The following is a 12,430-nucleotide window of genomic DNA, read 5'->3' as shown; positions in this document are numbered from 1 at the left end:
CTGCATGTGTGGTTCCCACCATGAAGCTTTGAGGAAGTGTGATGGTGCTTTGCTGGTGACACTGTCTGAATTATTAAGAATTCAAGGCACACTTAACCAGCATGGCTGCCAAAGCATTCTGCAGCAATACGCCATACCATCTGGTTTGCTCTTAGTGGGACTACCATTTGTTTGTCAACAGGACAATGATCCAACACACCTCCAGGCTGTGTAAGGGCTATTTGACCAATAAGGAGAGTGATGGAGTGCTGTGTCAGATGACCTGGCCTCCACAATCATCCAACCTCAACCCAATTGAGATGGTTTGGGATGAGTTGGAACACAGAGTGAAGGATAATCAGCCAACAAGTGCTCAGCATATGTGGGAACTCATTCAAGACTGTTGGAAAAGCACTCCAGGTGAAGCTGGTTGAGAGAATGTCAAGAGTGTGCAAAGCTGTCGTCAAGGCAAAGGGTGGCTACTTTGAAGAATCTAAAATATATTTTGATTTGTTTTAACACTTTTTTGCTTACTACATGATTCCATATGTGTTATTTCATAGTTTTGATGTCTTCACTATTATTCTACAATGTAGAAAAATAAAATAAAGAAAAACCCTTGAATGAGTATGCGTGTCCAAACTTTTCACTAGTACTGCGTATATATATATTTTTTGGGGGGCGGGGGGCATCTCGTCTCGATATCGTCATTCGTTTTTTGGCATAGTTATTGTTGACAAAATTAACACCGGCACACACACACACGCTTGAGTGCGCACACACACACAGAGAAACGGATCATATCACTTCCACCTTACCTGCCACCCTAGACCCATTTCAATTTGCTTACCACCCCAATAGATCCACAGACGATGCAATCGCCTGCACACTGCCCTGTCCCATCTGGACAAGTGGCTTACCTATATGTAAGATTGCTGTTCATTGACTATAGCTCAACATTCAACACCATAGTACCCTCCAAGCTCATCATCAAGCTTGAGGCCCTGGGTCTGAACCCCGCCCTGTGCAACTGGGTCGTGGACTTCCTGACGGGTCGCCCCCAGGTGGCCAAGTTAGGAAACAACACCTCCCCTCCACTGATCCCCCATAGGGGTGCATGCTCAACCCCCTCCTGTACTCCCTGTTCACCCATGACTGTGTGCCAAGCACGCCTTCAACTCAATCATCAAGTCTGCAGACAACACAACAGTACTAGGCTTGATTACCAACAACGATGAGACAGCCTACAGGGAGGAGGTGAGGGCTCTGGGAGTATTGTGCCAGGAAAATAACCTCTCACTCAACGTCAACAAAACTAAGGAGATGATCATGGACTTCAGGAAACAGCAGAGGGACCACCCCCCTATATTCATCGATGGGACCACAGTGGAGAAGGTGGAAAGCTTCAAGTTCCTCGGCATACACATCACTGACAAACTGAAATGGTCCACCCACACAGACAGTGTGGTGAAGAAGGCGCAACAGCGCTTCTTCAACCTCAGGAGGCTAAAGAAATGTGAAAGCATCCTGTCGGGCCTTATCACCGCCTGGTATGGCAACTGCACAACTCACAACCGCAAAGCTCTCCAGAGGGTGGTGCGGTCTGCTCAACGCATTACCGGGGGCAAACTTCCCGCCCTCCTGGACACCTACAGCACCCGATGCCATAGGAAGGCCAAAAAGATCATCAAGGACATCAACCACACGAGCCACTGCCTGTTCACCTCGCTATCATCCAGAAGGCGAGGTCAGTACAGGTGCATCAAAGCTGGGATCGAAAGACTTAAAAACAGCTTCTATCTCAAGGCCATCAGACTACTGAACAGCCATCACTAGCACATCAGAGGCGGCTGCCTATAGACCTAGATTAGGAATCACTGGCCACTTTTAGAAATGGACCACTAGCCACTTTAATAATGTCTCCGTATCTTGCATTACTCATCTCATATGTATAAACTGCACTCCACACAATTCTAAGGTATCTTAGTCACTTTTAAATTGTGTTTACATATTGCAGCACCCATTTCATATGTATATACTGTATTGTATTCTATACTACACCACTGACTGTAAACAGCAATCTCCAGCACATCAGAGGCTGCTGCCTATAGACTAGGAATCACTGGCCATTTTAAATAAATTATACACTAGCCACTTTAATAATGTCTCCGTATCTTGCATTACTCATCTCATGTGTGTAAACTGTACTCTATACTATTCTACGGTATCTTAGTCACTTTAATTGTCTAAATATTGCATCACCCATCTCATATGTATATACTGTACTCTATACTATGCCACTGTATCTTAGTCCAATGCCGCTCTGACATATATGTGTATATATATATATTCTTAATCCATTCCTTACTTAGATTTACGTGTATTTTGGGTATATCTTGTGAAACTGTTAAATATTACTTGTTAGATATTACTGCACTGTCTGTGCTAGAAGCACAAGCATTTCGCTACAACCGCGATAACATCTGCTAAATACATGGATGTGACCAATACAATTTGATTTGACACACACACAGTTAATTATGTAGAAGGGTATTGGTTGTTCCGGAGCCCAGCTCTGCCCCCCTGTGCTCCTGCCCCAGTTTGGGTCTGGGTCCCTGCCCTGGCACACTGGCCCCACACTGTCAGCCTCCATCTCACAGACACAGATGGTGCTCTCTCTCTCCAATCTGACACTGACATGCCAATGCTGCAATTTACAGTCATCACTATCACATAACATGGTTCAGAATAGTAATACAAGTCATGGGTGTATCGCAGTTGATTGAGCTTTGCAATTATTGATGTCAATTTTAAAGTGGTTAAAATTAATAAAAATGTTGATGACAGTAGTATAATAAATAAAATATATATTTTCATTAAAGTGATACTTCGAGATTTTTTAAATGACACCCTTGAATGTGTGTGTGTGTGTGTGTGTGTGTGTGTGTGTGTGTGTGTGTGTGTGTGTGTGTGTGGAGGGGAGGGGGGGGGGGGTTGGGGGTCTGAGTGTGTTTGTTCTGTAGTACTTTGGGATGGGAAGAACTAATCGTACTCAGATTACATTCAGAGAGAGTGAGAGAAAGTGAGAAGAGGAGAGAAGGAGTAGAAGGTTAAAGCTAATGAATAGTACTCTAGTATGTGTTTAAAGTCACACATTAACAGGGAGGACGGAAGGCTATCCTGACGAAACAACTCATACTTAATGCCTTCCAGGTCAGGCTGACAATAGTTTGGATCAATGGTTTTATTGATGCTATGATCTGGTTCCAATCCCTCCTTGTCTACAAACACCACAAACTGACAGACAATCTAAAATCTCCCTCTCATGGACATCGTTACAGAAAATCTACCTCATAAATCATGCTGCAGTGTATACCGAGTTTTATGGTCTTTTTTGCACAGTTCAATGTTGTTTTTAGTGAGGGAAGTGTCGCCCAATTGGATAAATGGCCAGCTCAGTCTTAAACAAGATCGTGCAGTAGCAATATTACTCTCTGGGGGAAAGCTTTTACTCCACAAACTGGTTGTCTTACAATGTCTCAGCAGCGACACTGATGCCAACTCAAGCATGGAACAATGATGATATCAACTGTAATCGCTAAAAAACACTTCTGGTTGTCTCACACCCATTCTCTCCTGAGCTATTCTGGGCCAGCTGTGGCTGAAGCTGGGCCTCATTATGCCCTCACGTCTCGCCAGCCTTCTGATGGGTAGACGGCCTGGTTCCTAACATGGCTGAAACGTTCTCTCTCAGTGTCTTCGCTGCATTTCTCCCCCCGCTGCTTAGTATGTGTTTCTGATACACAGAATATCAAAGTCCAGTGGTGCAAAAAGTACCCAATTGTCATAATTGAGTAAAAGTTAAGATACCTTAATAGAAGTAAAAGTGAAAATCACCCAGTAAAATTGCTAAAATATACTTAAGTATCAAAAGTAATAGTAAAAGTATAAATCAATTCAAATTCCTTATATTAAGCAAACCAGAAGGCACTATTTTACTTTATTTATGGATAGGCAGGAGCACGATCCAACACTCACCCTGTTAAGTGAGTCCGCCAGATCAAAGGCAGTTGGGATGACCAGCGATGTTCTCTTGATAAGTGTGTGAATTAGACCGTTTCCCTGTCCTGCTAAGCATTCAAAATGTAACAAGTACTTTTCAGGGAAAATGTATGGGGTAAAAAGTAAATTGTTTTTAGGAATGTAGAGAAGTAAAAGTTGTCCAAAAATATAAATAGTACAGTACTGAAGTAGTACTTTCAAGTATTTTTTACAACACTGTTAATGTCTTACATTTAGCGAAAGCGACAGGCGAAGTTATTATGAGTTGATGATTTTGGCCTACAATTTAGATTGCGTGAAGTGAGTGACATTGAACGGCATTGCTTTAGGGTTATCAATGCTTATACTAGCCTTGCTGTATCCCTTTAAGTACTGTCTGTGCTCCTTCTGTTCACATCAATAGAGGGCAAAAGGATCTGTGAAACATCGATTGTTTCTCAGGGCTCCAGTTTCCTCTTTACCATCAATCATCATTCAGTTTCACATCCAGACCATTGACTCCATTAGTGCTGCAGCTTAATGATGTATAGTAGAACAGAATGTACTGTAATGTTCTAGGGAGAAAGGAAATCGGAGAGTAGAGAATAAAGGCAGCATTTCTACAGTGTTCAAACGGCCTAGGTATGAGAGAAAGCAACCCCGTATAGGAGAGTATAGTATCAACACTCAAATTTGCGACAAAATCAACTAAGAGTTTAGCGACTATTGTACTATGAGCAGGCAGGCAGATCTCATGTTTAATCTCTTACAGCAACACCTAAGCCCAGCTCCTGATAGACTAACACTCAGGCTGTCTTTGTGTATGTCTGGCTGCTTTTAAGCTCTTCCAGTGCAGTGTACATAACACTGACTAATACCGCAGCCATCCCCTTAGGGCGTTAACACGCCATCCCGCACACACGTACACACACACCTCCAACCATTAGGCACAGATCCCTGAGCTCACTTAAGTCGTGCTGATCAAAGTGTATTGTTTTGGAGTGGATCAACAGGAACTGTAAGTGGGACAGTGATTTAACTGTCTGTCTGACTGACACAACCAACCTCCAACAATAGGCACTTAGGAAAACAGTACTATCCAACATTGTGTAAATTCATCTCATTTCAATTTGGCCGAAGGGAAGGTAGAATGAGAGGTAATCGACAAGGATTGGGATTTGGATTGGGACACAGCCGCTGTGTAGGAAGTCTATTCCTGGTTCCCCTGACTGAGCACGGCAGGCATTGCAGCAAACCCAGTAACCCATTACCCAGGGGTGGGCAAATTCATTGAATCCATTTTAGAATAAGACTAATGTAACACAATGTAGAAAAAGGGAAGGGGTCTGAATACTTTCCAAATGCACTGTAGTTAAAGGGGCCATCTGCAGTTAAGGCATCCATTTTTTGTGTATTTGTATGAATGATGTGTACCCATTGATTCTTGAAGAATACAACTTATATGCCTCTTGAGCTTAGTTGAACTGTCTTACCCCATCAGAACCCCAAATAAAAGCTTGTTTTATTTAAATGTTTGTAAATAATGCAAATGTAAACAAATACTATATAGCCTCAAAACATAGTTTAAACTATAATTTTCTTATCATGGGTGGTCAGTCCTTGCAGCCATAGCTCTGTCAATGAATTTGAACATTTCGCCGCTCCATCTCTCAGCTTTTTACTGAACAGGGGCAGGGAGGGGCGTTGTTATTGTTTCAACTGCTGATTGCCGCATTAATGATGAGGACAAATGGCAGACAAATCATACACATACAACCGTTCATACATAACTCACTACAGTTAAATGGCTCTATATTGGCTGTGATGGGACTGCTGCACCGACGGCATGTCATTTAATTGCATTTAATGCCCAGGAAAACCGTCTGCAGCTCGTTAATGAATTACACTTTAATTTGCATTCATGAGAACGGTGCAATTAGAATCCATGTCAGTTAGACCAGTGAGTAACACCCATAGGCCTGCGGGCTGGGGCCAACATCAACTTCTAGTCATCGCCGATCCACTTTTCATTTTCCATTTGTTTTGTCCTTGTTTTCTACACACCTGGTTTATGCCCCCATTACATGTTCATTATTTAAGCCTCTGATTTTTTTATTTAAGCCTCCATGTTTGTGTGCATGTTTGTTCTATTGTTCAGGCTGTTACTGACGGCTGGTATTTTGTTGCCGGGTTTTGTTATTACGCCCGTTTATTTCGTGGTACAGGTATTTTTCCCGCACAGTAGTATTGTATTTATACTGGTGTTATCTTGTATTAAATACCTTATCCACGCATCTCAGCTCTCCTGCGCCTGACCCCTTTCACTAGTTACCCACAGCCTTGACAAACTCCCAGGTATAACATTGGATGGTAAATTATCATGGATAAGTCATATTGACAAAGTTGTTGTGAAGATGTTGCATCTGTTATAAAAATATGTTCTTTGTTTTTGATACAAAAATCAACTGTACTAGTTGTTCAGGCTCTGCTCTTGTTTACTGTCGGGTAATATGGTCAAATGCAGCAAAAAAAAACCTAGTAAAGCTGCAGCGGTCTTAAAAAAGAGCAGCACGCCTTACCCTTAACTGCACATACAGAACTAACTGGCCTGGTGGACTCACTAAACACAAATGCATCGTTTGTAAATAATGTCTGAGTGTGGGAGTGTGCCCCTGGCTGTTCATACATTTTAAAAACAAGAAAATGGTGCTGTCTGCTTTGCTTAATATAAGGAATGTTAAATTATTTTTATTTTAGCAATTACATTTACTTTTGATACTTAAGTATATTTAATACCAAATACTGTACTTTTAGACTTTTATTAAAGTAGTATTTTACTGGCTTACTTTCACTTTTACTTGATTAACTTTCTATTAAGGTATCTATACTTTTACTCAAGTATGACAATTGGGTACTTTTTCCACCTCAGATCAGAACAGGTGTGGGTTAATTTATTTTATATATTTTTTTATTTGGACCCGCATTAGATTTTGCAGAAGCAGCAGCTACTCTTCTTGGGTCCACAAAAAACACAAAACATGACAATTAATTAAACATTGATACACTGATAGACAAGGACAGTCACACAAATAAAAAATACAATGATATACAAACAATACAAAAAAATTATACGAACAATGAAAAAAAAAATATGTGTTTTAGAGTGTCTGTGTGTTCATGTGTTTGTCCCCTCACAGTCCCTGTCGTTCCATGAGTTGTTTAGTCAGTTTTTTAAAGGTAATTTTGCTGTTTGCTTGAATAATTGGAGATGGACAGGAGTTCAATGTGATTATGGCTCTGTATGAAACTGTGTGTTGCTGTGAATTTGTTTTAGATTTGTGAAGAGGCCACTGGTGGTATGTCTTGTGGGGTATGTATGGGTGTCTGAGCTGAATGTTATTTTATGATACAGACAATATGGATTTTTCATCACAGTAATATTTCATGTAAAAACTAGAAGAGAAGCAGTTAATCTCTCATCAACCCTCAACCAGGAAAGACTGGCATGCATGTTGAGGCAGTAGGGATGACCATGTGCTCTCTTGATTTGTGTTTCAATTTGCCAATTTTCCTGTCCTGCTAAGCATTCAGGGAAAATGTATGAAGTAAAAAGTACAATGTTTTCATTAGGAATGTAGTGAAGTAAAAGTTGTCAAAAATATAACTAGTAAAGTAAAGTAGATACCCCAAAAAACTACTTATGTAGTACTTTTAAGTATTTTTACTTAAGTGCCTGATCTAACTTCACTGATTCACATATAAATATTACATGGAAACTACTGAACTCCTCTACTGATATTAATCTCTTACCCTAGTCACATTCAATACCTTACATTCTCTCTCTCTCACACACACACACACACACACACACACACACACACACACACACACACACACACACACACACACACACACACACACACACACACACACACACACACACACACACACACACACACACACACAATCCCCCAACCCCTCACTCCTGTGTAGTTCCATTATTGCAGCTCACCATGCATGAAATGCATACATTTGTGTGTCGTTTGCCATGATCAAACAATCTCCACCATTCATCATAGATAACATCACTGCTAACACACTCCCTGCTCTGCTCTGTGTCTGGTTGGTTCTCACTGACTGTGTGGCTTTTCTGCCTTTGTGGTTTTAGGCTGCCGAGAAATGGGCGTTAGAAACTGAGACAGGATCGGGATCAAGCTGTACTTACAACTCCCCATCCAGTCCCAGAATCTTTGACACATTATAGTGCCAAGCTCCTTCCACTCTTTACTGTTGAAGTATTTAGTTGAAAGCCTCTTATCTATTCACTAACTCCTCTATGTGCAAATAACTAACTAACTACACCTCAGTACCCTTAACCTACAGCAAGGGGGGCTACAGCCAGCCACACAGCCAGCAGGATACTCTACAGCCCCTCAATAGTGCACGATGAGGATAAGGGCCATACTCACAGAGAGAGAGAGAGAGAATAGTGGTAAGTAGGGTAATAGTGGTAATGGTGATTTAATGAGGCCTGGTCAAGGTTGAACCTCTGGTCAGGGCCAGATCTGACAATCACTAAACCCCTTTAAACCCCTCTACCTTTGGAGGGCCCGAAACAAGTGTGGACAGACCAAAAACAGTAAAGGGTAATGATATGTAGAGCAAACCGAACACTCAAAGAGGTGAGAGACATGACCTGAGCTGAGGTACCGTAGACAAATGGAATATCAGCATGCCTTGCAGTGTCCAATCTGTAACCCAATCATAGTGACATGAGAAATAACTTTCCTGACAGTGGCAGGCAGCACAGAAGCCCTTGTTAGGAGGAGTATTGTCCTTGTCACACCCTGATCTGTTTCACCTGTCTTTGTGCTTGTCTCCACCCCCCCTCCAGGTGTCGCCCATCTTCCCCAGTGTATTTATACCTGTGTTCTCTGTTCATCTGTTGCCAGTTTGTTTTGTTTGTCAAGCCTACCAGTGGATTTTCCCCTTGCGCCTGTCGTGGTCTAGTTTCTGTTTTCCTGCTTTTGACCATTCTGCCTGCCCTGAGACTGCCTGCCGTTCTGTACCTTGTCACACCACTCTGGATTATTGATCTCTGCCTGCCCTGACCCCGAGACTGCCTGCCATTTTGTTTTGTTACTCCGACACTTTTGTTACTTCGACACCATCTGGATCTGGGTCTTCTCCTGAAATGTGATAGTCCTGTAGTTGGACTGAGATGAACGCCTTTACTTTCAGGTACAGTATCAGTCAAAAGTTTGGACACAGCTACTCATTCAAGGGTTTTTTGAAGAAAAAAAACTGAAAAAAACACACATGGAATAATGTAGCAAGCAAAAAAGTGTTAAACAAATTTTAGATTGTCCAAATTAACAACCATTTGCCTTGATGACAGCTTTGCACACTCTTGGCATTGTATCAATGGGGCAGCAGGTAGCCTAGTGGTTAGAGCGTTGGGCCAGTAACCGAAAGATTGCTAGATCGAATCCCCGAGCTGACAAGGTAAAAATCTGTCATTCTGCCCCTGAACAAGGAAGTTAACCCAGTGTTCCTAGGCCATCATTGTAAATAAGGATTTGTTCTTAACCTGTTGAGGCTGGGGGCGCTGTTGTCACTATTTATGGTAATCTTGTAATTTTTGAAACGGCTTCCTACAAAATTCTTGATCGTACAATATGCATATTATTATTATTATTGGATAGAAAACAGTCTATAGTTTCTATAGGAGTTGACATTTTGTCTCTAAGTGGAACAGAACCCATTCTACAGCAATTTCCCTGACATGGAGTCAGATTTCAGGAATGTTGGCCCCTGATCTGGAGTCAGTTAAAAGGCCACTGTTATTGCTATGAGTATACGGACACTGCTTACGTCTTCCCCTGGATGCCTTTACGTGATGACGATTTGAATGGGGTCGATTGCGCGTTCACAGGCACTACAAATTAAAAAACCCTGTAGCTAGTCACTCTTTTGGAGCTGCGTCATGCGCCTGGAGGACACCGACCCGCACCTGTTCCAAGCATTAGTGTTGGGAGTAATCTTTCTCCGGTCATGTTAACCTGTTGGGGATGGGGGCGCTGTTTAGACTATTTATGCTAATGTGGCTAATTTTTTAAACGGCTTCCCACAAAATCCTTGATCGTACAATATGCATATTATTATTATTATTGGATAGAAAACAGTCTATAGTTTCTATAGGAGTTGAAATTTTGTCTCTAAGTGGAACAGAGCCCATTCTACAGCAATTTCCCTGACATGGAGTCAGATTTGAGAAACGTTGGCCACTTTTCTGAAGTCATTTAAACGGGCACTGTCGTTGCTATGACTATACGGACACTTCTTACGTCTTCCCCTGGATGCCTTTACGTGATGACGATTCCAACGGGCTCGATTGCTCGTTCACAGGCCCTACAAATGAAAAAAACCTTTAGCTAGCAAGTCTTTTCTTGCTGCGTAACGCGCGTGGAAGACACCGACCCTCTCCTGTTCCAAGCGTTAGTTTAGCCTGTTATATTTCTCCGGTCATCTTTTCACTCGTTATAGGAGTTACAAACATCACAAAGTAGTTAATTTAAAGCGTTTTATAGCAATTTATATCCGTTTAGTGCGATTTTGGGACATTTATTTTTGCAACGATGTGAAAAGTTGGGCACGCTTTTCAGTTCATCCCGAACGTAGTTGACATTTCCACATGGCAAGAGGACAGCTTTCCACCAAAAGACGATTTCTCCCAAGAAAGGATCCTTTGCCCAAGATACTGATGGAAGAACAGCTCAAGGTAGGACATTTTTATTATGATAAATCGTGTTTCTGTCGAAACATTTTAGTGGCTTAGGACGCCATGTTTTTTGACGTAGCTTCGCTTGGCGCAAACTGTATTGAAAAGTAAGGATAAATTAAAAAATGTAATAACGCAATTGTATTAAGAATTAAATTGTCTATCAATCCCTGTCCACCCTATATTTTTTAGTCACGTTTATGAGTATTTATGTATAAGAGTAGATCACTGTCTAAGTGGCGCAAGGACGTTTTCTTTACCAGCTTGTCTACATTTCACATTGTCTAACCATGATTTTGGTGGCTAAATATAAACATTTTCGATCAAACTGTATATGCATGTTGTAATGTGATGTTACAGGAGTGTCATCGGAAGAATTCTGAGAAGGTTAGTGAAAAAATTAATATCTTTTGGCGATGTTGACTTTTATCGCTCACTTTGGCTAGAATCAATGCTGGGCTGCTAATTGCTATGTGCTAAGCTAATATAACGATTTATTGTGTTTTCGCTGTAAGACACTTAGAAAATCTGAAATATTGTCTGTATTCACAGGATCTGTGTCTTTCGATTCGTGTATGCTGTGTATTTTTACGAAATGTTTGATGATTAGTAGTTAGGTAAACACGTTGCTCATTGTAATTATTCTAGTCCATTTGTGATGGTGGGTGCAATTGTAAACTATGCCATATACCTGAAATATGCACTTTTTTCTAACAAAACCTATCCCATACCATAAATATGTTATCAGACTGTCATCTAATGAGTTTTTTTGTTGGTTAGGGGCTATAAATATCTTAGTTTAGCCGAATTGGTGATGGCTACTGGTGTTGGTGGACAAATAAAAGATGGTGGATTATGCTAATGTGTTTTTAGGTAATAGATGTACATCTTTACATATTGTGTCTTCCCTGTAAAACATTTTAAAAATCGGAAATGTTGACTGGATTCATAAGATCTGTGTCTTTCATTAGCTGTATTGGACTTTAATGTGTGAAAGTTAAATATTTTAAAAAAATATTTTTTTTGAATTTCGCGGCACTGGTTTTTCAGTGGGAGGGGGGGGGGGGAGTGCCGCTAGCGCCACGCTGATCCTAGACAGGTTAAGACTCGTTATAGGAGTTAAAAACATCATAAGGTAGTTAATTTAAAGCGTTTTATAGCAATTTATATCCGTTTAGTGCGATTTTGGGACATTTATTTCTGAAACGCTGTGAATCGCTGGGCACGCTTCCAGTTCATGCTGAACGCAGTTGGCATTTCCACATGGCAAGAGGACAGCTTTCCACCAAAAGACGATTAGACCCAAGAAAGGATCCTTTGCCCAAGATACTGATGGAAGAACAGCTCAAAGTAGGACATTTTTATTATGATAAATCGTGTTTGTCGAAAAATGTTAGTGGCTTAGGACGCCATGTTTTTTGACGTAGCTTCGCTTGGCGCAAACTGTATTGAAAAGTAAGGATAATTTAAAAAATGTAATTCCGCGATTGTATTAAGAATTAAATTGTCTATCAATCGCTGTCCACCCTATATTTTTTAGTCACGTTTATGAGTATTTATGTATAAGAGTAGATCACTGTCTAATATGGCGCACGGACATTTTCTCACCAGCTGGGCTACATTTCACAT

The 12,430-nt window shown here is 41.0% G+C and overlaps 1 protein-coding gene across 8 annotated transcripts in view; it reads right to left on the bottom strand.

Moving 5' to 3' along the window:
* Positions 1 to 12,430, bottom strand: part of LOC129855654 (discs large homolog 1-like protein) — a 203,074-nt gene that overhangs the window by 47,921 nt on the left and 142,723 nt on the right. The window lies entirely within an intron of this gene.

Source organism: Salvelinus fontinalis, chromosome 5 (genome assembly GCF_029448725.1).
Source record: "Salvelinus fontinalis isolate EN_2023a chromosome 5, ASM2944872v1, whole genome shotgun sequence".
NCBI classification, from domain to species: Eukaryota; Metazoa; Chordata; class Actinopteri; order Salmoniformes; family Salmonidae; genus Salvelinus; species Salvelinus fontinalis.
Note: the sequence above shows the minus strand (reverse complement) of the source record. Positions and strands in the feature narration are given on the sequence as shown.